At 38.4% G+C, this 25,415-nt stretch overlaps 1 protein-coding gene across 3 annotated transcripts in view; it reads left to right on the top strand.

Moving 5' to 3' along the window:
• Positions 1-25,415, top strand: part of SUGCT (succinyl-CoA:glutarate-CoA transferase) — a 691,493-nt gene that overhangs the window by 594,802 nt on the left and 71,276 nt on the right. The window lies entirely within an intron of this gene.

The following is a 25,415-nucleotide window of genomic DNA, read 5'->3' as shown; positions in this document are numbered from 1 at the left end:
ATCTTATTTGTCCTGTATATATCAGCTTTATTGAAACCATATCTTCGTGTTTCATATCTTTATCTGGGTATGGCATTAACAGTCAGGGTGTCTCTGGATTCCCCCTTTTAAGTAACATGTTCTAACACCACATAGGAAGGGGGGCCTGAGGGACCTTGAAATGCTTCCCTAATTTGCCTTTTATCTGAACATTGTGTAAGTCAGAGAGGGCTGTGTGCCCCTTGGAGTGGGTTGCCAATTAGTCTAACCTACTTACAACCCTTGTATCTGTTTGAAGTGTTCCTAAGAGCTCTAAATCCTGGGTTATTTCAAGAAGCCATAGCTTTTCAAACAGTTAAGCAAAAACCAAATTTTAATCAAATTAAAAATGAACAAAATTAATAACAGGACACTTTGGGCATTTGAGGTGGGGATGTGGTGAAATGAAAGTGTACCAAGAAGATGCTGAAGCCACAAAAAGCTAGAGAAGCACTACCCTCCTTAGACTTAATGAATATCAGCAACAAAGACTAATTCTGCTTTCTCTTTGTTGCTGGGCCTTCAAGTTCATGTGTGACCTTAAATAACTGACTTCAGCATCTGGCGCCTTGTTTTCTTGTTCTAACGGGATTAGTCTTTTCATCCTTTTAATTTAATGGAAAAATGCACTTCACTGTGCTGCATATAACTATATCTTGTGAATGGTTTCTAATGTCATAGTTGCTGTGGAGCATTCAAATTTGAAAGGAGGAAATGTAAGTAAATAAACATCTGGTTAGTACTTCTGTATATGTGATATGTATATGAATACTTTATGTACACCATTTGTTTCTTCTCCAGGACAATTCAGTAAGCCATATTACTATGTCCATTTTACAGATGAGAAAATGCAGATTCACTGAATGTTGCTACACCAACCAATGTTAGTGTTGCAATTCAAACCCAACTCTGAGTATATTTTAAATCTGTTCTCTTTTCTCTATTTATTATTATCTCCTAAAATTGAGTCAAAAAGGGAAGTCGAACTAACTACTGAGTTTTTTTTTTTAACCTTATTTACATTAGTCTCTAATTGAAAGGCTGCTGGATATATTTTAAATGTTTTATTTGCAAATCAGTCTGGAAATTTATTTAAATAATATTTACATATTAAGGATTTAAAGTTAGATTCAGCCTATCTATATTGGGATTACCTATTCTAGGATTACATTTTTCTTTTTGCTTTTTACAAAGTTTGTAATTGTGTTTCTATTAAAAAAAAAAGAAGGAGCAGGCATCAGAAAATGTATTGTTAGGCCATTTTGATATTCTCAAGAGCATATAAGTGTAAATGCACCAAAACATGTGGACTACATTTCCCCCTACTTGTACTGTTTTCACACATTAACAGAAATACTTTTTGGAAGGGGAATAAAGGAAACATGTTTGGGTTATATATGCAGATTTCAATCATCAAAAGACCCAAGATATTAAGCTGCCTCCTGGAATCACCCGGAATTTTTGTCTTTCCAGTGATCTCTGTGGCCATGGTGCTGTGTGAGCAAATTTCCTCTTGCTCACCTGGGGCTGGTTTTATTTCAAAGTTAGAGCTCGATTCCTTCAAGCAGCATTAATTAAACAACAAACAATGTTGTGTTGGTATAATAGAATTAAGATGATTTTCTTCCCCAAGCATGTGGTTGATTCTATGGCCAGAAAAATTTAAAAATAAATTAGTGACAAATACTGTGTGATTTCATATAAGGTATCTAGAGTAGTCAAGGTCATAGACACAGAAAGTAGACTAGTGGTTGTCAGGGGCTAGAGGGAGAAGGGTATGGGGAGTTAGTGTTTACAGAGTACAGAGTTTCACTTTGGGAAGATGACAAAGTTCTGGAGATGGATGGCAGTGAAGTTGCACAACAATGTGAATGTCCTTAGTGCCACTAAAGTGTGCACTTAAAAAAATGGCCAAAATGTTAAATTTCATGCTATACATATTTTCAGCTATAATAAAAACATGATTTGTAAAAATATTAATTAACTTCTATGATGTTTTCATGTGTACATGTAGGATGTATGCGTGGTGTGCATACAAAACAGGCTAGAATGGAGAGCATATAGGTTTAGTCACTGAGTCCTGAGCTCAAAGCCTGGTTTTGCAATTTGTGCTTGGATATAATTGACACCCTATCTCATGTGTTTCAGTGGCAGCTTTCTTATCTGTAACAGGAAGAGCAAATACTGCAACTTACAATAATTAAATAATAATATATGTCCAGTGCTCAGCACATAGAAGAAATTACATGGAAACACAGTATAGATAGTTAATAAACTCATATCTTCATCTACAGTAACAAGTTGTCTTGGGGAAAAATAAAACTAGCCACATGATTAATTTTTCAACCATTAAACCTTGAAACAATCACTCATATTTCTTTCAGGAATACACTAAAACAAGTCACTCTTTTGTTCAACAAATATTTATCTAGTGTTTATTTGGTGCCAAGTCCTGGCTGACAATAAGCAATGTGTAATGAGGCATGTGACAGTGACCAATCAAATAAGACACAGTGGGGACTGTGAGATCCTGGGACTGTCACTGCCAGATGCGTGCAAGGCCAAACTGACCTCTTTGTCTGTTTTCCAAGTAGGAGCTCTTGGATAAATGTTTTGTGCATAAAGTCAGTGGAGACCATGCAGTATGAAGGCTTCCTCCAAAGTTATTGTTTTCAGACAAACCATGCAGGTGAAAATAATGCAGAGGTCATAGATGAGACTGTAACAGCTTGTTTAGGGGAAGTTAGAGAGGGGTCCATGATAGAACATTTCCTAAATGTTCCCTGCCTAGAGGACCTTAGTTTGCTGAAATAGTAATAGTTGTCCCACCACAAAATGACCCTTTTGTCAAACAACTTTGGGAAACCTGCATTAAGCAAAGGTCAGTGAGTTTTCTTTACTTTGATATTTCTCAGAAGCATTGATAGCTTAAGATGTGTTTGCCTCTCTAAGAGGGAGATACTGAAGACCATCTTTCCCGAAGTTATTTGACAGCAGAGCCCTTTTCCCCCCAGATCGCTTATAAGATCCTGTGGAAAAGTGATTTGTGGGTCACCCTACTAGGAACATGTGTCCCTTGGAGCCACATGAGACAAGTTGTAATAGTCATTTATTGAAGAAATTGGCTGGATTATGCTAACAAAGGAAGAGGAAATCAAATAAGAAAACTGACCGTCCTCCAAGGGTCAGGATTTTCTCTTGTTTTTTTTTAGCTCAAGGGAGCAATGGTCCCGAGGAATGTCAGAATTGGGTTCTTTCTGCTGTGAGAGCTGAACACCCATGAACACTGGGCAGGAGAGGGTGGGCCAGGAGCATGCCCCGGAGAGCTGGTGTGGCTAAGAGACCTCCAGTGGGGGGTGGTGATTTCACTCCTAGCAGGCTCAGCCCCCACCAGAAGCGCCTCATTTGACAAGGAAAGGCATTAATAATGGAATGGATTGAGGGCAACACTGACGTGCAGATCAGGAATAGCTCACACGGTGATGCTCTTGCACTAGAAGCAAAAACTATCCTGGGATCTAAAGAAATCACTTAAGAAGAAAACATTTCCTCTTCATTGAGCCTCAGTAAAGCTGCACGAGGAGAATTCTGCACAATTGTTCGTACTCTAGCTTAGAAAATGGAGTTGATTAAGTGGAAGGAAACTTTAAAAATGTGACAAAGATGATGAGGTGATTAAGGGGTAGGTTTTAAGTAGCAAGATGTGGGGAATTTAAGATGTATGACTAGTAGCAGTGACAGTGAGGTTTATGATAGCTGCCTATAAATACCCAATTAATTGCCTAATGTGGCAAATGAGAAGAAACAGGCTTTTACCACCAAAAGAGAAACTTGAAATATATTAGGGAAACAGTATTTAACAGTAGGGGTGATTTGGCTGCCATGATATGGAGAAATCAGTGGTGTTATTTGGATAAAGACTCAGGAAGGTACTTTTCTTCCTGTAACATCCTGGTGTCAACAGATTATTTTTCTTTTAAAAAAGATGCATACATTTTCATGTTTCTTAGGAGCAGAAATTGAAGAATAGAGAAAACTAATTTGCTGTAATTCTGGGTTGCCTCAAGCCTCCAAACATGTTTTCCTCCAGGCTGAATTATAGTAATATCCTTGATGGGAAGAAGCATTAAACAATTCTTAATTCTTTTTTTTTTTTTTCCCAAGATGGAGTCTCACTCTGTTGCCCAGGCTGGAGTGCAGTGGCGGCATCTCAGCTCACTGAAACCTCTCCCTCCCAGGTTCAAGCGATTCTCCTGCCTCAACCTCCTCAGTAGCTGAGATTATAGGCACCTGCCACCAGGCCCAGCTAATTTTTGTATTTGTTTTTAGTAGAGATGGGGTTTTACCATGTTGGTCAGGCTGGTCTTGAACTCCTGACCTCATACCCCCACCTCAGCCTCCCAAAGTGCTGAGATAACAGGCAAGAGCCACCCCTCCCAGCCAGCACAAAACAATTCTATGCATTGTATTGCACTGTAGGTGGAGCTACATCTGATGGTGTAAGCCACCATAAGACTAGTTACTGTAGGGCGCACCTGATAACACTTGCTAACACTTAGTGAGCCTGAATATGAATTAGGTACTTTATGCAGGAGTATTTAATCAGCATGTAGACTCTCTGAGTGTGATATTAGAGTCCCCATTTCACAAATGAGCAAACTGAGCCTCAGATAAATTAAATAGTCCGAGGAAGTTCACTTAACTAGAAAGTCACAGAGCCAGACTTTGCATTCACTTCTGAGTTACTCAGAAATCCGTGCCCTTTTATTGCAATGCTATACTGCCTCCTGAAGGCATTTTTTGATCACCACTTTTATAAACTTTAGGCTTAGTTTATATGAAGCACTCCTGAGAGTGAAATGGTGTGCTTATGTTTAAGAGTGGGTGGTCACTAAGGGTGTTACTCACGCTTGACACAGATAATATTGTGGCATGGCTTCAGCAAACAGTTTACCCAGGATTGCACAGAGAATGAGATCGGCCGGGCTAGAAGGAAGGGGCAGTTGGCTCCAGCTCACTGAGCGTTCATATGGTATATGGAGGAGCACTGCCAGATCTCAAAAACAGCATCCAGATTTGATTATAACTTCTCTTTGTGGTCTTTGAAGCTTTGTGTTATTTCTTCCCTTCACTCGTGGAGTTCGGATCTATTTTCACATAAACAAATGATTCCTCCTTTCTGAGCACTTCATTGTTGGTGGCATTGTGGAATGTCCCAGGAAGGGGGAAATGGGGCCAATTAGAAAGGAGAAATTCTTCTTCAGCTTGCATGTTTATACGAAAATGCCAAAGCCACCAGCTGTTGCAGCAGCAGGCCTAGGGTAAAGCTCTTCCCCAACTGTCCTGCATCATCTCTACAGCAGAGGGAGGTCATTTCAGTAGGCCCAATTAGAAAGTGGAAAATAAAAAAGCACCCCCACCAGAGAAAAGTGTGATCCTCTGCTCATGAGTTGTATAGCAAACTTTGGAAATAAGCACTTAAGTATACTTTTTATTTCTTCAAGAAGTTCCCAAATATGAGCATGAAATAGAAAACTCAAATTCCAGCCATTCTCTATTAAATACCTTACCTCAGCTCACCACTGAGGAGTTTGTTCCTTGAGTAGAGAGACTGTAGATTGAAAAAAATTAATTTAACATTTCTATTTATGGGACATTTGAGACGAACAGCCCATCAGTGTTACTGTTACCTCATTCGCCTTTTTTAGCCATCAGGACTGACTGCTTATGTCTTTTACGTTCATGGGACACATTTCAAATCTGAGGAATTCAGTTCCATAGCAGGACTTTAGCAGATATGATATATGTCATCTTATTTGGCTATCTTTTTAATGCTTTCTTCTCTTCTTCAAAAGAAAATATAAATGATATATTAGTACTGATGGAAAAAGCAGACCTGGCAGGAAGGTTAAAAAAATTAGTGGCTTAAACAATTATTCTGGAATCAATTCAAGAGTAGGGTGGAGTAGAGTCTGAAACCAAATAATATAATCCCAAAGATTATATTTTTAAAGTGAAGCTTAACTGGGGTTGTTTTACTGCATTTTACTAGCTAAGGTGTTTTCCCTGTCAGCCTTCCCAATGGAGGTAGTTCCAATCCTGTTTCATCTCTCTGCTACCTGGTGTACAAGGTGAGCTGTCAATTTCTTGGAGAGGAGCAAGATCACAGCTGGGACTCAAACATAGTTAAAGCAGGCCACAGGTAGGGGCTGTAGTGTTCTTTCTGTGGTGTGGAGGGGCATCTTTCTCTAGTATTCCAATCCCAGAGTTTCTTTGTGCTTATGTTATCTCAAGTTATAATCAGAATGGCATAATGGGGTTTCATAATCTCCTTTGCCAGCATATAGCGATAGAGTCCCTACATTCTCAGAATGTGTAAGTGACAGTTGATTTTATCTTTGGCATTTTAGATTCAACGAGATTTAACAACAGTTTTTATTAGTTAATTTCTCTTTATTTGTAGTGAATTACAGATAATTTTCTTTCTGATCCTTTTTCTCCTAAATCTTTAGTTGTGAAATTTTCCAGTAAGACAAATACAAAGAGCTGTCATATAAATGCATTTGGTCTTAAATCAGATTGGAACTGTGGACTCTCCAAACCAGAGGTTCTCATTCCAGTTGAAATACCAAGATATTTTCTATGGAATTGGTTGGATTCTCTTCATTTCAAAAAAAACTAAACTATATAAACAAAAAAAATGGCTTGAAAATGCTTCTTGGTTTCTTTACATTCAAACTCCTTCCTGGAATCCAAAGAGCTTGATATAAATGCTTTCAGGGACATGCCATTTGTAAAAAAAAAAAAACCCAAACTGTGTTTTTCTTCTGAAATAAAAAATAACCAACTATTATAAAGTCATCTATTCGACTTTAATGATTTGGGTATTCATGGAGCTGAAAGAAAAATGAGCTATTTAGAATAAGAGGTTTCTAAACCGATATACATTGCCAGTTATGTTCTTCTTTATCTTTTAAGTCTTCTTTGTCCTTATGTAGAGGGTTTAGGAGGTAATAATAAAGAAGACTAAAAGAAGGCCCATACAGGGAGAAAAATCTGGAATTCATGAGTTAAAAAAAAAAAGTAGAACAGATACTCATGTTTGAGCAGTTTCTGAAGTAGTCTAAATCTTTCACCCAGTCAACCAGGGTACCTTCTTTCAGATGCAGGAAAATCCTCTGATGACATAGCCTCTTCCTGTTCTTTTCTTGAATATCAAGCATCACCCTCTAAGTTTTCAGCCGTGTATTTTCTTTGGACTACTCTTCTTTACCTTTATTAAATGCCTCACATATATGAAAGGAAATGTCAACATTCAACTTTTCGTGTGAGGTGGGAAAAGGCAAAAGTTTATTTCGGTGCTCTCCTATTTAAACACAAAGGAACTCTGTTGTAATATAATTTTTTATGCTTGAATTCCAATATATAGTTGAAACTATAAGCCCCTCGAAAATATAGACAAAACGATACATATAGTCTATATACAAATCCTGTTGTCAATCCTGATATAACTAAATTCAACCTTAAATCTTTATTTATTTATTTATTTAGAGACAGGGTCTCACTCTGTTGCCCAAGCTGGACTGCAGTGGTGTGATCTCTGCTCACTGTAACCTCTGCCTCCTGGATTCAAGCAATTTTCCTACCTCAGCCTCCCAAGAGGCTTGGATTACAGGGATGTGTCACCACGCCTAGCTAATTTTGTATTTTTAGTAGAGATGAGTTTTCACCATGTTGAGCAGGCTGGTCTCAAACTTCTGACCTCAGGTCATCCACCCACCTTGGCCTCCCAAAGTGCTGGAAAATATCTTCATTTAATATATGGATATGCCTGTTGTTTTTCTTTTTTCCCCGAAAATCTAAATTCCTGCAAATCCTGTCAATTTAGTTTTTTTCCTAATGTAAGTTGTAAATTTCAATATGTCAGTATGTTACTAAAAATTAAGCTTTGAAGCAAATATTTTTTTCCTGCAACACTCTGTTAGGGTATGTATAGAGAACTTCTGGAGTATTTGAAAATCAACCAGTAGCTAGTTTTTTTTTTTTTAGATATTAGCAAAAACGCATATTTTTCATATAAGCAATCCAATCTTATCCTCCTGGCCTGCATATGCAATTTGAGGTGTATTATGTGTTCATGTGACAAGTCAAATATTTTAAATGTTATACTAATGTAAGTTACTGGTATTATTATTGTATATGCGATATTTAATTTGCACCATGGGGAATTTAATGATATTGGATGAAGGTGATAGCTTGGATATAGTAGTACAGGCATGAAAACTGGCATCCACACTTAAAGAGACCTCACATTGATAATGATGATTATGTAACAGCAATATCTCTACATCTAACCTAAGAAATGTTTAGATATGTACTGTCTGGATTTATTTACATATTATATGCTTTTGAAAATGTTCCAGTGACTTAAGATTTTCAAATCTGTCTTTTGCAAAGGAAGAAAAAAGTTTACTTAAACCACAACACTAAAAACAAGTTGGCTTATAGGAATTGACCCCCTGCATTAAAAAAAATAATAATAACATAGGTGGTGTCTTCACAGAATTTTTCTCAAAAGGGTATAATATTAATTCCTGTAACTTAAAAAAGCCATCTGTAAAGTTTTGTACCCAAAATATGCACCCATAAAATGCAAATCATGTGATATAAAAGAAAACTGTATAGTATTCCTAAGTCTTAACATTCCCAAACCTATCCTAATGGGGCATTTTTCAAAATGCTATTGGTCCAAAGGGTCTCTCATGGCACCCCAGAGCTGATATCCATGGGCTGCTCCATCCTACTTGGGCAACTAACCCTGTCACAGAGGAGAGTGACAGGGTTAGTTGCCCAAGTAGGATGGAGCAGCCCATGGATGTGAGAACTTGGAACTGGGCAGGCCGACTGGTACGGGTCAGAGTGGCAGCAGAGGAAGGCCTACCTGCGGGCAATGGAAGGAATGCTGACTTATCAGGTGGGGCACAGTAACTGGTAAATATGGTGTCAGAAGATTTTGCAAGAGATGAAAAGGTGCCCTGATCCTCAGTAGACAAACACAGTGAGATGGTAGGTTCAAGAAACATCACAGAATTCTAGCAAATAGGTAAGACAGAGGCTTCAGGTAAATCCTTCTGGATAGCAAGGCCTCAGTCACAGGGCTAGTATTCAAACGCAGAACTCAATTCCTGACATTTAAGAAAGAAAAAGCCAGGAACAAGATGGAATCATTGATTTTTCCATATCCTGGAAGGACACTGTTGCCAGAATGGTTTTAAGGGTGGAACTGAGACCAAGGGAAGAAGGCAGAACCTACTTTTCAAAACTTGAACAAAAGTAGGAATTCATTTCAGGACACATTTGAGCATCACGACTGTGTGTGAAAACATAGTGAGGACTGGATCTGCCATAGGTCATCTGAGCTTGGACCAAAAGTGCCCCATACTCCTTCAGGGTCCCAGGCTCTGTAGAAACTGGGGAGAATTAAAGGACAGAAAAACCAAGCAGAATTATTATCCAGATAAGGTTTTCAGCTCAGTTTTGGGCTTATTCTCTGTTCAGCAGGTAAGATTCCATAGGCAGGGGCCTCAGGCTGCTTCACTACCTATTTCTCAGAACTCTGCAGAGCTTTAGTGGAAGATGGAAGTGGCTGCTCAGGGAGAGTTCACAGCAATCTGCAAGAAGCCTCAGCTACTTCTTGTGTTCCTGGAAAACTTCTCAGGAGTTTCCTAGAGTCCTCAATGGCATCATGGACTCTTGTTCTCCATGAAGGATATAAGAATGGTGTTTCAACTTGCCTTTGTGGGAGGCACCTTTTGACCGGAAGTAAGATTACCCAGGAATCTGTTCAGTGTATTTAAACACAACCCCTAAATGTTTTAAACAGCACCGAGACCCACTCTATCTTTCTATGACCATTTCTAGGTAGAAGTATATTCAACATGACCAATACCAAATATTGCTTCATAAAACAATATTTGCTATGAAGATCAGGCTGGATGCTTTAAAATTGTGCCCTATAGCCAGTTTATTTCCTTTCAAATAATGTCACGTTTGCTATATTGCAATCCAAATGTCTTTGTGTTATGGTTGATGCTGTTGGTGTCACATTTATAAAGCACTTAATTTGTTAATGGTATTGGAAGGCAGGTGCACACTGAATGAAGTTTGATGCAGGCACATGTGAGTGCCGCGTTGTTCTTTAGGGAGATTGCAGCCTGCATAGTGAGGCAGCTTCAAACTGTGTCCTGTGCTGAGTGTTTCTATTAGGAGAAGTCATGACTACAGTGGTTAATGTAGAGAGGGATATTATTTGGGAGGGCAGAACTAGGACTAATAATTAGATGTTAGAGGGAAAGATTCAAGCTCAAGGCATAGACAAGCTTTCTTATGTGGGGAGCAGTAAAGAAAAACAAGGGGGAGAGTACTGACCTTCCTGGCAAGGTAGCAAACAAAGCAGTAGTAGTGGAGTTAAAAGAAGAGAGTGGATGAGCACTTAGCAGTAATTTTATATTTAAGTGTAGAGTAGAGAATTGACTTAAGTGGCTTTTAAGGTCAATCACTGAGTTAGAAGCAAAATTCAAATGTCTTATTTCCTAATCTGGAATTTTTATCTGATTCCTTGAGGTGGTAGCTGAACAATGGCCCCTAAATATGTCATATCTTAATCCCTGGAGCCTGTGAATGCTCTCATATATGACAAAAGGGACTTTGCAGGTGTGATTAATTCAAGGATATTGACTTAATTATCCAGGAGGGCCTCGTGTACTCACCATCATTTTATAAGAGGGACAGAGGAGTAGTCAGAATCAGAGGAGAATACTATGTGATGATGGAAGCAGAGAGTGGAGGGATAAGCTTTGGAGATGGAGGAAGGGGCCACAAACCAAGGAATGCAGGCCGTCACTAGAAACTGAAAAAGGCAAGGAAATGGATTGTCCCCTAGAGCTTCCAAAAGGACTGTAGTTCTGCCAGTGCTTTAGCTTTTGCCCAGTGAAACCCATTTCAAACCTCTGAGCTCCAGAGCTCTACAGAAACAAAGCCATGTTTTTTTGTTTGTTTGTTTTTGTTTTTGTTTTGAGACAGTTTCGCTCTTGTAGCCTAGGCTGGAATGCAGTGGTGTGATCTCGGCCCACTGCAACCTCCGCCTTCTGGTTTCGAGCAATTCTCCTGCCTCAGCCTCCCGAGTAGCTGAAATTACAGGTGCCTGCCACCATGCCTAGCTAATTTTTGTATTTTTAGTAGAGACTGGGTTTCACCATGTTGGCCAGGCTGGTCTTGAACAAATGTCGTGTTATTTTAAGCCACCAACTTTGTGATGATTTGTTACAATGGCAACAGGAAATGAGTATACCTGCCTTTCTCTAAACTCTGTCTTAAATTTTGTTTGAGCCCTAAACAAGGTAGCCAAGGCCCCAAATGTACACACCAACGCAGGAAGCTGTGTGACTTCCTTCCTTCAACACTTAGTGGTTGATTCTTGGATTGAGCCTGCATATTAACGCAGTCATTTCTTATAACATTATTTCTCCTTTATTTAAATATGCATTTTGACTTTTATGCATTTCTAATTAAATCCAATTTTCTTTGCATGACCTGCTAGCCTCTTCATGATCAAGCTTGCTACCATCTACTTCCTCCCTGAACCCGTGTCATGCTGAACTTTTCAAGTTTCTTGAAAACACTGCGCTGTTTGTCTCTTTTATTTTGCATGCATTGTTTCCTCTGTGGTGAGTGGCTTTTATGTCAGGATTATGTTTAGCTATAATAGAGACCCCCAAATAGCACAGATTAAATAGATGTTCATCCTCTCTCCCATGATAGTCTGGAGGTGGGCAGCTTAGCGCTGGTATGACATCTCTGCGCTGGGATGTCCTCAGGAAATCAGGCTCCTTTTAGGTTATTGCTCCATCTTCCCTGGAGTGTCATTCTTGTCTTTGTAGTACAAGATGGCATTTCGAACTCGGGTCATTGCATCTATGTTCCAGACAGAGGGTTAGAGGAAAGCACAAAGAGGAAAAGGAACAAAGAGCACACCCCAACTATTTTGGGAGAAGGTTCCTGGAAGCTGTCAAGTTATACCTCTACTCACATATATTAGCAAGTACTTAGTCACCTGCAAAGAGGCTGGGAAGTATAGTTTTTATACTATGGATGAGGAGTACCATTTGTCCTACTGGAAAACAGATGCCCTATTTCTACAGAAGAAGATAAGGGATATTAATGGACAACAAAATGTATCTGTCACATCATCATTTAAGATAAGACTCAGCTTATACAGTTGCTACTCTGGGAAGACTTTTTCCTAATCCTGAATGCATTGGTGTCCCTCCTGTATGCTCCTCACATCCTGTGAATACCTTCACTTACTGTGTCAAATGCCTTTATTACCTTGGAGACAAATTGCTCACTGGACTATGAACAATTTGAGGCAGGAGCTCTGCGATCACTTTATCACCTAGCACAGTAACTATAAAAATGTATTTATATTGAATGAATGAACTAATTAACCCTGAAAAGTTTCCAGATGCCAGAGTATCTAAAATTTTGAAATTTGAGCAGATATTTTAATTTCATGTATACTATATTTTGTGCTCTTAAAAGTTTTCTAGAAATTCCCAGGAAGTTAAGATTGTATATACAAAAGTATTTGGATTGTGCATCCAAAATGTAGCTCTGTGTGTATGTTTTATGTTTTAAAAGTTGTAATTCGACACATAACAAAACATACTTAGATTCCCCCCAATGCTCACCCCTATCATTCTCTGTAAATATAGCTTAGAAAGGTGTAATCAAAGGAAGGTTATATTAGTTTAATCTATTAAAATACAGCAGATTGTGTGTCGATCACAATCTGTATCAATGTAACCAAACTATATCGGTAGCTGTAACATTAAAGTTATCAAATAGACTGATAATCAAATTAAATTATAAAATCTATCAAGTAACACAATACACAGTTTATTTTCTAGCAATTTTTTTTCGAATGTGTCCCTTTCCTGTGATGTGTCTTAACAGTGCCATGAGATTGTCAATGCTGGAAAGATAAATACTGTGGTTCAGAGAAATCCAGGGTCTTAGAGCACTCTCTCAGTTCAAGCAACTAATTTTATCTTGTAAGATTAATTCAAGATTCGATGGGGGAATAAAACTGTAATTATTATTCATATTATTTTCATTATGTAGGTCTTCCTTTTTTTTACGGATACTATTTTGATAACAGATATTTATCATCTACTGAAGAAATGAAACAAATGAGACTTGAAAGGAAATATAATTTTAAAATACATGATTCTGGCTCTTAAAAATGTGTAATCTAATAGGAAAGAGAGATTATACTGGAAAGTGTAATGTATTACAGTTAGCTATTCACTGAGACTGACTGAATGAATGAATACATAAATTGGGGAGGCTATTTCTTCAGGGTATTCTATGGAATACTTTTGTGAATTATTCCTTTATATTTTCTGACTGCCCTCTACCTCAAGAATTGTTAGAGGATAGTTAATTAGCATAGTATTTTTCATCTTGCTCCTTAAAACTAGGGTGACCATATATTCCATTTGCCTAGAACTGTCTTGGTGTATGCCTGTTGTCCAAGCATAATTATTAATAGTCCCTCCTTATGATCCCTGAAGGAGTCAGTCAGCTTGCAGCCTGCTCCTCCATCCTCAGATGAATGAGTTTTCCCTTCCTCCACTCTTCTTCTTCACTTTCCACACCAAAAGCCTGTAGGAGTAGGAGAGAGAGTAACATTCTCATTGAAAGCTCAGTTTCTGGTGTTGGTTTTATTCCTGTTACCACCTGCTGAATATCAAGTCTTGCAGATTGTTTCAAGTTCCTGTGGTTACAGATAAAAGCTTTTATTCTTTGGAGGAGAACATGCTTCCGGTTTTTTTAAAAATGAAAAGACAGAGTTCCATGTTTGAGCTCACAAGCAATTCTTTAAATAACTATGGGATTATCCAGCATTCATCATGATAGATGCTAGATCTCTAGAGGGTATCCTTATGTGTCTATCCTTTTGAAGTATCTATCTATCTATCTATCTATCTATCTATCTATCTATCTACTCTCTATCTATCTATCTATCTATCTATTTTTCAGACAGGGTCTTACTCTGTTGCCCAGGCTGGAATACAGCTTTGAAATCATGGCTCACTGCAGCCTCCATCTCCCTGGGCTCAAGTGATCCTCCCACCTTAGCCCCCTTAGTAGTTGAGACTACAGGTGTACACCACCATGCCCAGCTGATTTCTTTAGTAGAGGCAGGGTCTTGCCATGTTGCCCAGGCTGGTCTCGAACTCCTGGGCTCAAGCAATCTTCCTGCCTTGGCTTCCCACAGTGCTGAGATTATAGGCATAAGCCACTGCACTAGCCTGAAATATTTTGTATTCCATGAATTCTTTATAAAGTTACTTTATAAAACAACTTCCTCACTTTCTTAACTAATGTGAATTGAATAAAATGAAAACTTTTCTGTTTTTATAATCATTATTAATGTTAATTTTTTTATAGTAAGTGATTTCTTATGGACTACAGAAGCACATGGAGTTATTTGACCTTTTTATTAATGATTTTTAAATTAGTATCTTTTTTTTTTTGAGATGGAGTTATGCTCTTGTTGCCCAGACTGGAGTGCAATGGCATGATCTCGGCTCACGGCAACCTCCGCCTCCTGGATTCAAGTGATTCTCCTGCCTCAGCCTCCCAAGTAGCTGGGATTACAGGCACCTGCCACCATGCCCAGCTAATTTTTGTATTTTTAGTAGAGACGGGGTTACACCGTGCTGGCCAGGCTTGTCTTGAACTCCTAACTTTAGGTGATCAGCCCACCTCAGCTTCCAAAATGCTGAGATTACAGGCATAAGCCACTGTGCCTGGCTGTATATTTTTATATCATATTATTCTTAGTGTATTGCCTCTGTTAGTCTCTCTTTCTCAGATATGATTTGTTTCTTCTAATCTGCTCTAGCCTCAAAAACAACATCAGCATAGTGATCGGAATTGTGAATGAAATCAATGTACATTTGCTTTAAATGGTAAGCAGCTCTCCGATAGAGAAAATCTATGTGATTTGATGACATCACTTTGCCTGCAGAGATACTTTTTTTACTTGCTTTTTGTCTGAGTTCCAAGTAGTTGAGTTTGTAGAATAGTCAACCTCTAGATAAGTAAAGTGTTTTTGTCATTCCATTTGAAAATTAGTGTGGAAAATTAAGGTGTGCACCCCCATAGAGAAAGTTGAGGTCAAGTAATTCATTCCCGAAGCTGTGCAGTCATAAAGATTCACATGCTGAGCTCAGAACTAGTATTAACCAATCAAATTGCTCCCAGAGGGGTGCTTACTTCCTAGGTCAACTCTTAAAACACTCCACATAGCCATTTTAGGCTTCTAAATACTTGTTGGTGAATGGACAGAGAAACAGGAAATCAGAGTGAAAATGGACGCTATAAATCTATACTCTACAGAAATGTGTTACGAGGGCAAATATACTACATCAAATTTTAGATTCTCACAATACTTCCGAATTCAACCCAAACCTTTCCTTTGTTACATTTCTTTCTTTCCCTAAGTTAAGATTCACCAAGACTGTGCAAAGCTTATGATTACTTCCAAGTTTTGGAAATCAGCCTTCTTTTCCTTTTATAAAGATTGAATAGCCATCCCTCTGAAATTCACAGGGGAGATAAGAAATTTTATGAAGTAGATTGAATGTATCACATGAAAGCCCAGAAGTTATTCTTGCCAAAAAAATGCCTTCAGAAGTAACAGGCAAAATGGAAACTAAAATATTTGCTGTAATTTACATAAATGCTCTCTTTTATGTAATTACAGCAAATAAGTATAATGAGATATATGTGTTTATGCCTTCTCTTTAGAATAGATGTTATTAATTCATCTTGAAAAGTTCCCAGTGTCCCATGAGATTGATCTATAATGTTCTCATTACTCATTGCAGAGATGGGGAGATTGCTGATTGTGTTGATTTTTGTGAAATTTTGATTTTTAGATGCTCAAGTAGAACCTGTAGGCCAAAGACACTATGTTCTGCTGGAATGCAATTATAATTTCCTAATAGAGTTATTTCTGTTGTCGATACTTGTATACAGATTATAAAGCCTTGCAAAGACTTACAGATTTTGATTGTATGTTGGCTTTTTCCATAAGTTTCATATTTTCAATTTATCCCAAATAATGCAACTGTGAAATATAATGACTAAGTCATTTTGGGGAAAAAAAATCCCACAAATTTGGTCTGAACGTCAAAAAATAATGGGTCTTGAGTTTTCTTGGCCATGTGTACTGTCCCATTAGTAACATTTAGTTGGTAGTAAAAAGAGAAAAAAGCTAAATAAAATGATTCACATCTTTTAAATTGTGGAACAGCAATGACCAAAAATGAGACTCTAAATGAGAGTGAAATTCTTGTTATTGGAAAAAAATATATATTTCACAGTAGCAATTTATACTTATTTTTGGAACTGCTTACCATACCATGGAATTCCCACTGTGGTGTTATTAGGGTTTCTGCACAGAAGAGATGCCAAACAAAAACAAAGGCCAAAACTTTTATTTCAGAGCCATTCAGAATTGCTCGAACATCTCTGAAGGTTTTGAAGGCTAAATCTGCTTTACCATCTATAAACATTAATGTGACTTGCACTAAAAGGAGGTGGCCTTAAGGGCCCATGAACACTAATGAACTGTGCTCAAAATGAGTGCAATGTCCTTTTTCCAATTATTTACCCCGACTTACAAGTAAATGTATTTTACTTCTGCTCTCAACCACTGGCTTATACATACATGAGGTCTTTGGCAGGACATAGAGTCCCAATTTCTTTACTGGAAAGGCAAATACCTACAAGCATTCTCAGTTAACAATGCTAAAAGGTATATCTGCAAACTAATAGTTAATATGCATTGAGTGCTAACTCTGTCAGATAAGATGCCTAACATACACTGTTTTAAAAACATCCTTGGCAGGTAGATACTATTTTCTCTGTTCTACAGATTAGAAAATTAAGGTTCAGGTCAATTAAAGACATGGTTATGGACACACGGTGAGAGGCAAGGCCACACTAGACCACTCTTTAGCTTTGCTACTCCATGGGAGAAAATTTGGCCTCATTTTAGATGGACATACTTTATGCCTTTTAGAGCACAAACTCAAGATAATAAACTGTCTCTGGCTTTAAGTGTAAAGTGAGTGGATTATTTCTGTACCTTATCTCCTTCCGTGGAAATGTAAATAAGTCAATATAGGTACAATCTTTCCAATTCCTATAAAGCAGCAGCAATATAAAATCATGTCAGCCTAGGGTGTGAGAAGGAGGAACTCCATGTGGGTTTTGAACACAGGTAAGGCTTTCAGAATGATTTTGTCTCTGGAATTGTTACTTTAGTTCTTTCACTTTTTCCAAAGTTTGTGTTCTAAAGAGTCTATTCTGTTAAGACTTGTTGTCCTTCAATGTCAGATGATCTCCTGGCCACTCACCTGAGCCCTTCCCCATTGTGCCTGCCACTTTTATACACCTTGGCCAAGTTCCTGCTGAGCCATATTGCAGTTTGCAGTGAGTTGCCCAGCGGTAGTCCCCATCCTGCCACTGTGAAAGTCAGCCAGGGAATCCACATGTCTGAGAACTAAAACAAGTCAACTCCAAATCAACTCTTTTATTTCTAAACCCAATATCTGCTGTTGATTCACACTGGGGCCTTTGAATTAGTTTTCTCTTTCACACTCTACTTCAGTTTCTTAATTATCAAGATAGGAAAAAGAAAACAAAAGCACATGTATTCTGAAGGGAGATTCCAGCCTTATTTAGATTAAAAGACTTTTTGAGTTTTGTGGGGTTTTGTTGGTATCTTTTTTGTTTGTTTTTTGAGACATAAGCCCAAACTGATTACATCACTATTTGTATTCATTTTAATGGTTGTTTCTCTTTGACATCATATGGTCCTTTTGCATCATGAGAAAAACCCTACTTCTTGGATTTGAGTTTTCATATTCTTCTGGAAGTTCCATAGTTATTAATTAGTTGCTCTTACTTTTTCTGAACCTAGAAGCTATAAGTTTCATCAATGTTACTTTCTATATATTATTTCAGTTTTAAATGTCGACACCTCTGTCTCAAAGAGATATTTGAAGCTGAATTCTTTGTGCTAGGCTCACAAATGCAGTCCTCTAAATTAAACACTCACTTATACACTAAAGTTGTAAAAGTTGAAGTTGGCTGCTACCTAGCATTCTGGCTCTTTTCCCTGCCATACGTGTGCCAGACATTGCTCATCAATCCCAGGCCCTTTTCTATCAAGCCTAGAGTCCACTTGGCTTTGGAGAAGCCCTCCTGGGACAGGGCTCTAACAATCATTTGGAGTTAGCAAGTAGGATGAAATCCATTTGCCATCTATAGAACAATGCCCTATGTAGTAAATACCAAGCCAAAGGTTGATTTTTCTCCTCAGGGAGCTCTTTGAAACCTTAATGCAGTAGAGTGGTGAAGCATGAGAAGGTGCTGACAATCTTAGAAGCTCTGTTACAGTGTAATGGGGATCTCCTCTATGAAGTTTGTACCAGAGGTAGAGATTGGAGAGATTTTTCTTCTCTTCTCTAGATAGCCTCTTATCTACCTTCATAGATTGTGGTTGTTTGGATTCATGCTCACCAAACACTAATGAAATGCATGTTCTTCTTCCTAGACCCAGATATTAGTCTCTAGGTATTGATCCTGAGGGAATGTGTTCTCTTTCTGGGTCCACAAGGGGGTATAATTTCAAGGGCAAGAACTTCTCAGTGCCATGCCCTCCACCCCCATCTCTCTCCATCTGGGAGATTTAATGGTTCCTGTTTAATTTTCGTGGGCATGGGAAAGGACTAAAAGGTCAGTCACTCCAGCTGAAGTTTAAAGGAACTCTTTTCATTGGCCAGGGGTCTTTGAGTAGGTGGGAATTCCTCCCAGGTTAAAAGTTCCCTTCTTCCACACCCCTTCAGACTCCATGTCTGGATCCCCTTCCACAAACTCTTTGTGGAAGCTGTCTTTCCTTTCCTGGATTCCACCTTTCTGTATTCTCTCACTCAGTGTGAGAGGAGCTTTTCTTCTTGGTTTTCCTCTCTGAGAAACTTCTCACTCAGTGTGAGAGCAGCTCTTCCTTCTTCTCACTCAGTGTGAGAGCTAGCTGTTTCTTTCTCCCTTTCTCTCTCTACATAAATAAATCACTTTCTGCAAAACTTTTGGGCCTGGTATTTATGAGTGCACCATGTCCGGCGTGGTCCCCTCTCCCATTCTTGGGTGAGCAAGAGACCAAGAACCCGAAAAAACATTCTCTCGGTGGAGCTGTGCCTTCCCTGAACCCCCAAACCTGGTTACAATCCTACTTGCTTTTTTTCTGCTTAACTTGAATGGAAAGCCACATGATGGAGGTATGCCTCAGATTGGGCATTCTTATCTTTTCCATGGGCATCAGGTACAACTAGTGGAGAGGCCACGGGTTTCTACTGCAGTAGGGTAAAAAGACATCAGAGCCACATTCTGATGTGAATGGCCACATTCCAATTTATGTTTCCATGGTTTTTTTTTTTTTTTTAATCAGTTCACGGTTTTGGGTAATCTTTTAATCTAAATGTAACCAGTATTAAATTTCAGTGATACTTCATGTTGATTTTAGAGGAAGAATGACCAAATTGCTTGAAGTACTCACATGAACCAGGAGCCACCCTAGGAGGCACCCTTTTCTGGGAGTCCTGGCATTGCTGTGGGTCTGGGGAAAGCTGGGTATGCTTGGGACTGGGCAGTGCTATGGTTGGACCACCCCAGAAGATCTTTAATCATTTCCTTTGGGGGCCTTTTTTTCTTCTCAAGGCATTCTTGGTTACAAGAAACAGACATGTACTTAAGTTGCCTCCTGTGAAGGAGGATTGATTGAAAGTTTGTGCCTGGAAGAAGCCAAGCGACCAGCTGCAGCAAGGGCAGGGGCTGCACTGTGCCACCCTCATATCCTTGTTTGAATCACAGTTCCTCTGCCTGACTCTTCCCTTTCTTTCCCAGCTGGCTTCCTCTGTGTATTCATAGTCACTCCCCTCCTCAGCATATGCTTAGCCTAGCCCACAGTGGCCACCCCAGCAACGCCTCCCACCACCTTTCCACTCTAGTGGCCCCTGCTGTCTAGCTCAGTGACTTAGCTTGCCAGTTCTTAATTTCACAGAGAGGACTGGGACACAGTGTCTCTGATCTTAATGTCACATAGACTGAAATCCAGTGGTTAACCACTTTGAGTCAAGACCTTATTGCTTTATTCAGCTGTGGCCAGAGGTTGTAGAATCGGACTTTACAAATCACAGCTACCTTCTAAGGACTCTTTAGTATACCTGTGCTTTTAGCACCCTTGGGGTGTGAGAATATAATGATGATGCCTAGATTAGAATCATGATAATGTACATGATTTACCTGGGGAATATTGTAACAGTGCAGTAGCCGTTTCCAAAGCTAGCTCCAAAGAGCTCACAATAGGATTAAAGTTATGTTTAAAATTAAATATGATATTTAGCTCATTTAAAATTTATATTCGTCTACTCATTTATTTTTTCCTGGCAGAAGTAAAATTATTTCAGAAGCACTCATTTTTCCTGTAATTATTGCCATTGGCTTATTTCATGATTTAATGATCTAAGAATGCTCCGTGTCAGCCAGTGGTGAGGTGAGGCTACAAAGAAAGGACCCTTGGCATCCTGCCCTGCACCCATAAGTGATCAATAAATAATCAATGTGGATCACAGGCCTGGAGGCCAAGGAAGCTGGTTTGATATGAGTGAACTGCTTGGCATGAAACTTATGCCTTTCTTACCTGACCTTCCCGCTTAGTGGAATGTGATCTTACTAGTAACTTGGGATTAGACCTGAGAGCCTTGGAGTATAAATTTTTTGTAGAAACATATTTCTGTGGCAGGTGAGATGAAGTCTTTTGGATAAGGAGATTTTCCACTCCATTATTTTTTGTATGGCTTTTACCAAGTACAAATCAAGCCAATATTAGAGTCCGTTTCTGCAACCCTTTTGGCTCCCTTTCAGCCACCTCAGGAATGTTAGAATGGACATTGACCAAAACACCCCAGCCTTTTGTAGAGAATGCAGGTAGTGTTCTGAACAGTGACCCTAGGGAAACAGATCAGGCAGAATGGCTCAGGGGTCTGGGGTCTGAGATTCTGCACTGAGTGGTGCTAGTTCTGTCTCTGTTGATGTCTTTGACCTAGAAAAATTCACCCAACTTCTTTTCAGGTCTCAGTTTCCTCATCTGCAAAATGGGCATCAATTCCCCTCAATGACCTCTAAGGACCATTAAGAAGTTTGCTTATTAATGATGCTAAGAATGCTTTGGACTTACAAATATTTCCTAAGCAGAGCTGATATCTTTCCTCTTGCTATAAGATTGGAGAAGGTATGCAGCATCTCTTCTGTTCATCTGTAATTTAGTCAGCTTGTGTACATACTGCATTGCATTAAACGCTGAACTCTGATCCTAGTGTTTAAACATATTAAATACAAAATATGAGTAGTATAAATTGTATGAAACACTTTTGTCTCCTACTTGGAGGCTTAACAAGATTTTGATGCAGGGTCAGCACAAACATTATACAGACACTGCTAAGAGTAAGTGGAAGTTTGTAGACAGTGGTTGGAAAATAGTCTTACAGAAAAAGTAGTAGAAGCCCATCACTGGGGGGTTTATAAGTAGGCCAAGGGAAATTGAGGGTGGGCAAGGATTTGAGGTATTTGTTTATTTTATTTGCCCATTAACTTTTGTAATGCTGTTTCTCTAAAGACCACAAGAAAGCTTCACAGATAACAGACTTCATGTTTTAAACTCTTCCTTCCCACAACAACTTTGCTGGGGTTTGCTGCCGTAAATTAATCAAAAGGAACGTCACCTATCTCTCCCTTTAGAAAAATAAAGCTTCAGGACAAGGCAGTTTTCTATTAGTGGCTTGGGGATAGAGGACACCACCACATGTCTTTTACTTCTGAGATCTGGCTTCTGGGTGTTCATTAATAAACATACAAGGGGTTTTACCTGATGGCTCTGTAAGGTGCAGTGCTGTCGGCAAACTGCATGGAAGCTACTGATGATCATCAGCATGTCCTATTGTTTAATTGCAACTCTAATGGTTTTATTTATATAAGTATCTTTAAATTATGGAGTTTTCTTTCATCCTCTTCTGGAAGTGGTCATCTGTTGCCCTCCTTTGCTTTTGCCTTTGGCTGGTGATTTGTAGCCTCTGCATCCCTACAGTTGCAGTTCTCTGAAGCCACCCTGGTTGGGAATCAGGCACTGAGTGAAGGTTTATGTCCTAAAAGAAATGTGGAGCTCTTTAACTATTTCCTTTTTATAATCCTGCTGTTTTCGGTTTTTGCTCTGACTTGTGTTTTTAAATTTTGAAGTCTTTAATATTTTCCTGTGGGGCAAAGTCCAAGAAGAAAAGAAATCCTCTAAAGAGTGATAGAAATTGTTAACAAGGAAAGTTTGCAAATCACCATGTTTTATTTTAGTTTTCAAAAACTATAAGCAGACATACAAAAATCCCAGCAGTTACCCATATCTGCTGATCCCTCTGTCCTCTGAGAAGAGGGAAGAGATTTATGGAATCCACAGGGGCTAGGGCCACATAACCCAGTTTGAGCTTAGAAGGCACTAGCTCCTTAATGCCAAGTAAATTTTGGAAATGATTCTCCTTTGCTGACAGTACCCTCATTACTGATTGTGTAGAGTAATTTATCAGGCATTTCTTAAAATAAACCGTTCATTTATACTAATAGGACTTGGCAGGAAGAAAAAATTGGCAGGACTTGAAGTTCCTAGTGTGGGTTTCTTTTTCTTTTTCTTTTTCTTTCTTCTTCTTCTTTTTTTATTTTGTTGCCTTTAAAAAATTTAAAAACACCAGCATTGAAAAGTTTTAAATATTTTGAGGAAACAGTTTTCAGGGGCCAGCTTGAAATTCATTAAAGCGTAAAGAATGGCATTATAAATCTGCAAAATGGAAGAAAGGAAATATTTCCAATGACAAAGTTTACCAAAAGAAAAATTAAGTACAATGTATCTGATTTTATCTTTCTGCACTCTTAAAAAATTGGGTTCCTCATGTTGATAACTTTGTTACCTATTTTTGGTGTCACATGGGCTTTTGAAGAATGCTCATTTCCCTTTTTCTTCTCCATGTACAGTTACAATCTCCTGATCCTTGGAGTCTGTGTCAGCTAGCTGCTTCTCCTTAGTTATGCACGTAATGTATCAGTGTTGTTTATATATACCCAAGATAGTTATTCTCAAGGCTTTCTTATTATCTCTGTATTCTTAGCCTTGGGTCTCTGACAATAAATTTCCATCTTACATTCCATTGGAATTAAAAGGACATCACCAGTATTGATAACCTTTTTTTCCTGAATAAAATGATAGTGATGGAAATCATAATAAAAGATAAGTAACAGTTGAATCTGCAGGTTCAGGAAAACTGAATTAGCCCTCTGCCAGCACTGGGAATGAGGCTGGTCTGAGAACCAAACTCAGACAAAATGCTATAGTGCAAGGAAGATACACACACACACACACACACACACACACGTAAACATTTGTAACCACACACCCCTATATATAGACATATTTTTAAAATAATGGACCTATATAAGTTACAGCATGTATTGCGATTCAGACTTGCCAGGAGGTTGTGTGAGTTCAGACCAAAACAGAAAGAATAAATGTTTTCTGAGAATGAATAGAGTTTTTAAAAAGTTCAGGGGTCTACTGATGGTTGAGTCACACTAAAAAGGGGTAACATGGGCTAAGTGAAACTTACAGGAACAAAGGCAAGTGTTTTCCTACCATTGAATTAGCAGACTCTACCTGCTTCTCAGGCAATTTCTTTAACTGACTTTTTAACATCAAATGGTTGTCCCTGTTTTCATCTTCTTTCCTATCTGGACCTTAGAGCTTGTTATTTGTCTAAAACTCAACTTACAGATTGTTTTGTAATATTCAAGCTTTTGCATAATTGATAGTATGAGGTGTATGCCTCCCTTCCACAAAAAATCTAGAAGGAAATATATTCAAATGTTAAAGACAATGTTATGATATTAATAATAATTCTTCCTGGGTGATAAGATTTTGGGTAATTTTTATCTTTATTTTTCTTCAGTATTTTAAAATAATTTACTATAGTATTTAGAAAAATGTTTCCAGAAAAATGGGAAAAGGTCATATACCTTATTTTTTAGAAGTACAGTGTTAATTAATAAAATATTGTTTTTTCCTAGAAAGTTAAAATTGTGCCCATTATTTCTTTCTACATGTGCATTGAGAATCAAGGTTCTTCACAATCATATTATATTCTGTTTAGCCTTATTTTTATTACATATCTATAATTTTTAAATATGCCTGACCAATTCATCAGTAACTTTTAATTCTCTAGTTTTTTAATACTTTTATTGCCAATGTAAGTAGTCTTGCTTTGTTTCCTTTCTTTTCATTTTTCAGGCTATTAATACAAGCATATTCCAGTTTATTTTGATTATGATCTGTGGCTTATGACATAAGGAAATTTGGTAGTAAACACTTGGGCCTTGTAAATTTCTTCTGCTCCTAACCAAAGATTTCTAGCAAAATAATTAGCAGAGGTGTTCTTGCAGCCACCACATTTAGGTCATTGTCTTTAATTTCAAACCAAAAGATAGTCTAGAAAAGTTTGAGGGCAGTGTATATTTAGATTAGCACATGCATCCTTTGAGCCTAAATATAGTAAGAGAATCCAGAAAAATATATCATTCCTGTCAAGGAAAAAAGTGGTATGAGGGGGCCGTGTTCCTTACCCCTTTTCAGATTAAATTCATCTCATGAAATTGCCATGTTCTTATTTAGCAAAACAGAAGCATAGAGGAACACAGTTATTTTATGATAAAGATTCTTTTTTATCACAGTATCTTTGGATGTCCAACCAATTCTGGTCTTTTCACTATAGTCTTTTAACCCTTCTAACCACAGGTTGCCTTTCCTGAGTTAATGTGTTTTTCTGGAAAGGGGACTCAGTTAACAGGAATGAGTGAGAGAAAAACTTCCATGTGACTCTGCCTTTGTTAGTGCTGTGGTTATGATGTGGTGGGACGATATTGGAGTCCAGTTGATTCCGTGCTGAGAAAGGCTGACTTTGAGCATAAAGCTTCTTCCTGGCATCAGTGACTAGTGAGACACCCAGCCAGAAATGAAAATGAAATCTGTCTTTTGTGACAAACTCTGGGTGGTCACAACATCCAAAAGCTTACTCTGTGGAGACCAACTAATGCCAGCCAGAGGACATCAGGCTACCTTGTCCTCTTGCTAAAAATTATTTCAGTCCTGGAGCTGTGACCACCTCCTTTTC

The sequence above is a fragment of the Aotus nancymaae genome, unplaced genomic scaffold, assembly GCF_030222135.1.
Source record: "Aotus nancymaae isolate 86718 unplaced genomic scaffold, 86718_ANA_hifiasm-v0.15.2.pri h1tg000065l, whole genome shotgun sequence".
Lineage (NCBI taxonomy): Eukaryota > Metazoa > Chordata > Mammalia > Primates > Aotidae > Aotus > Aotus nancymaae.
This window is presented reverse-complemented; position numbering and strand designations above follow the sequence as displayed.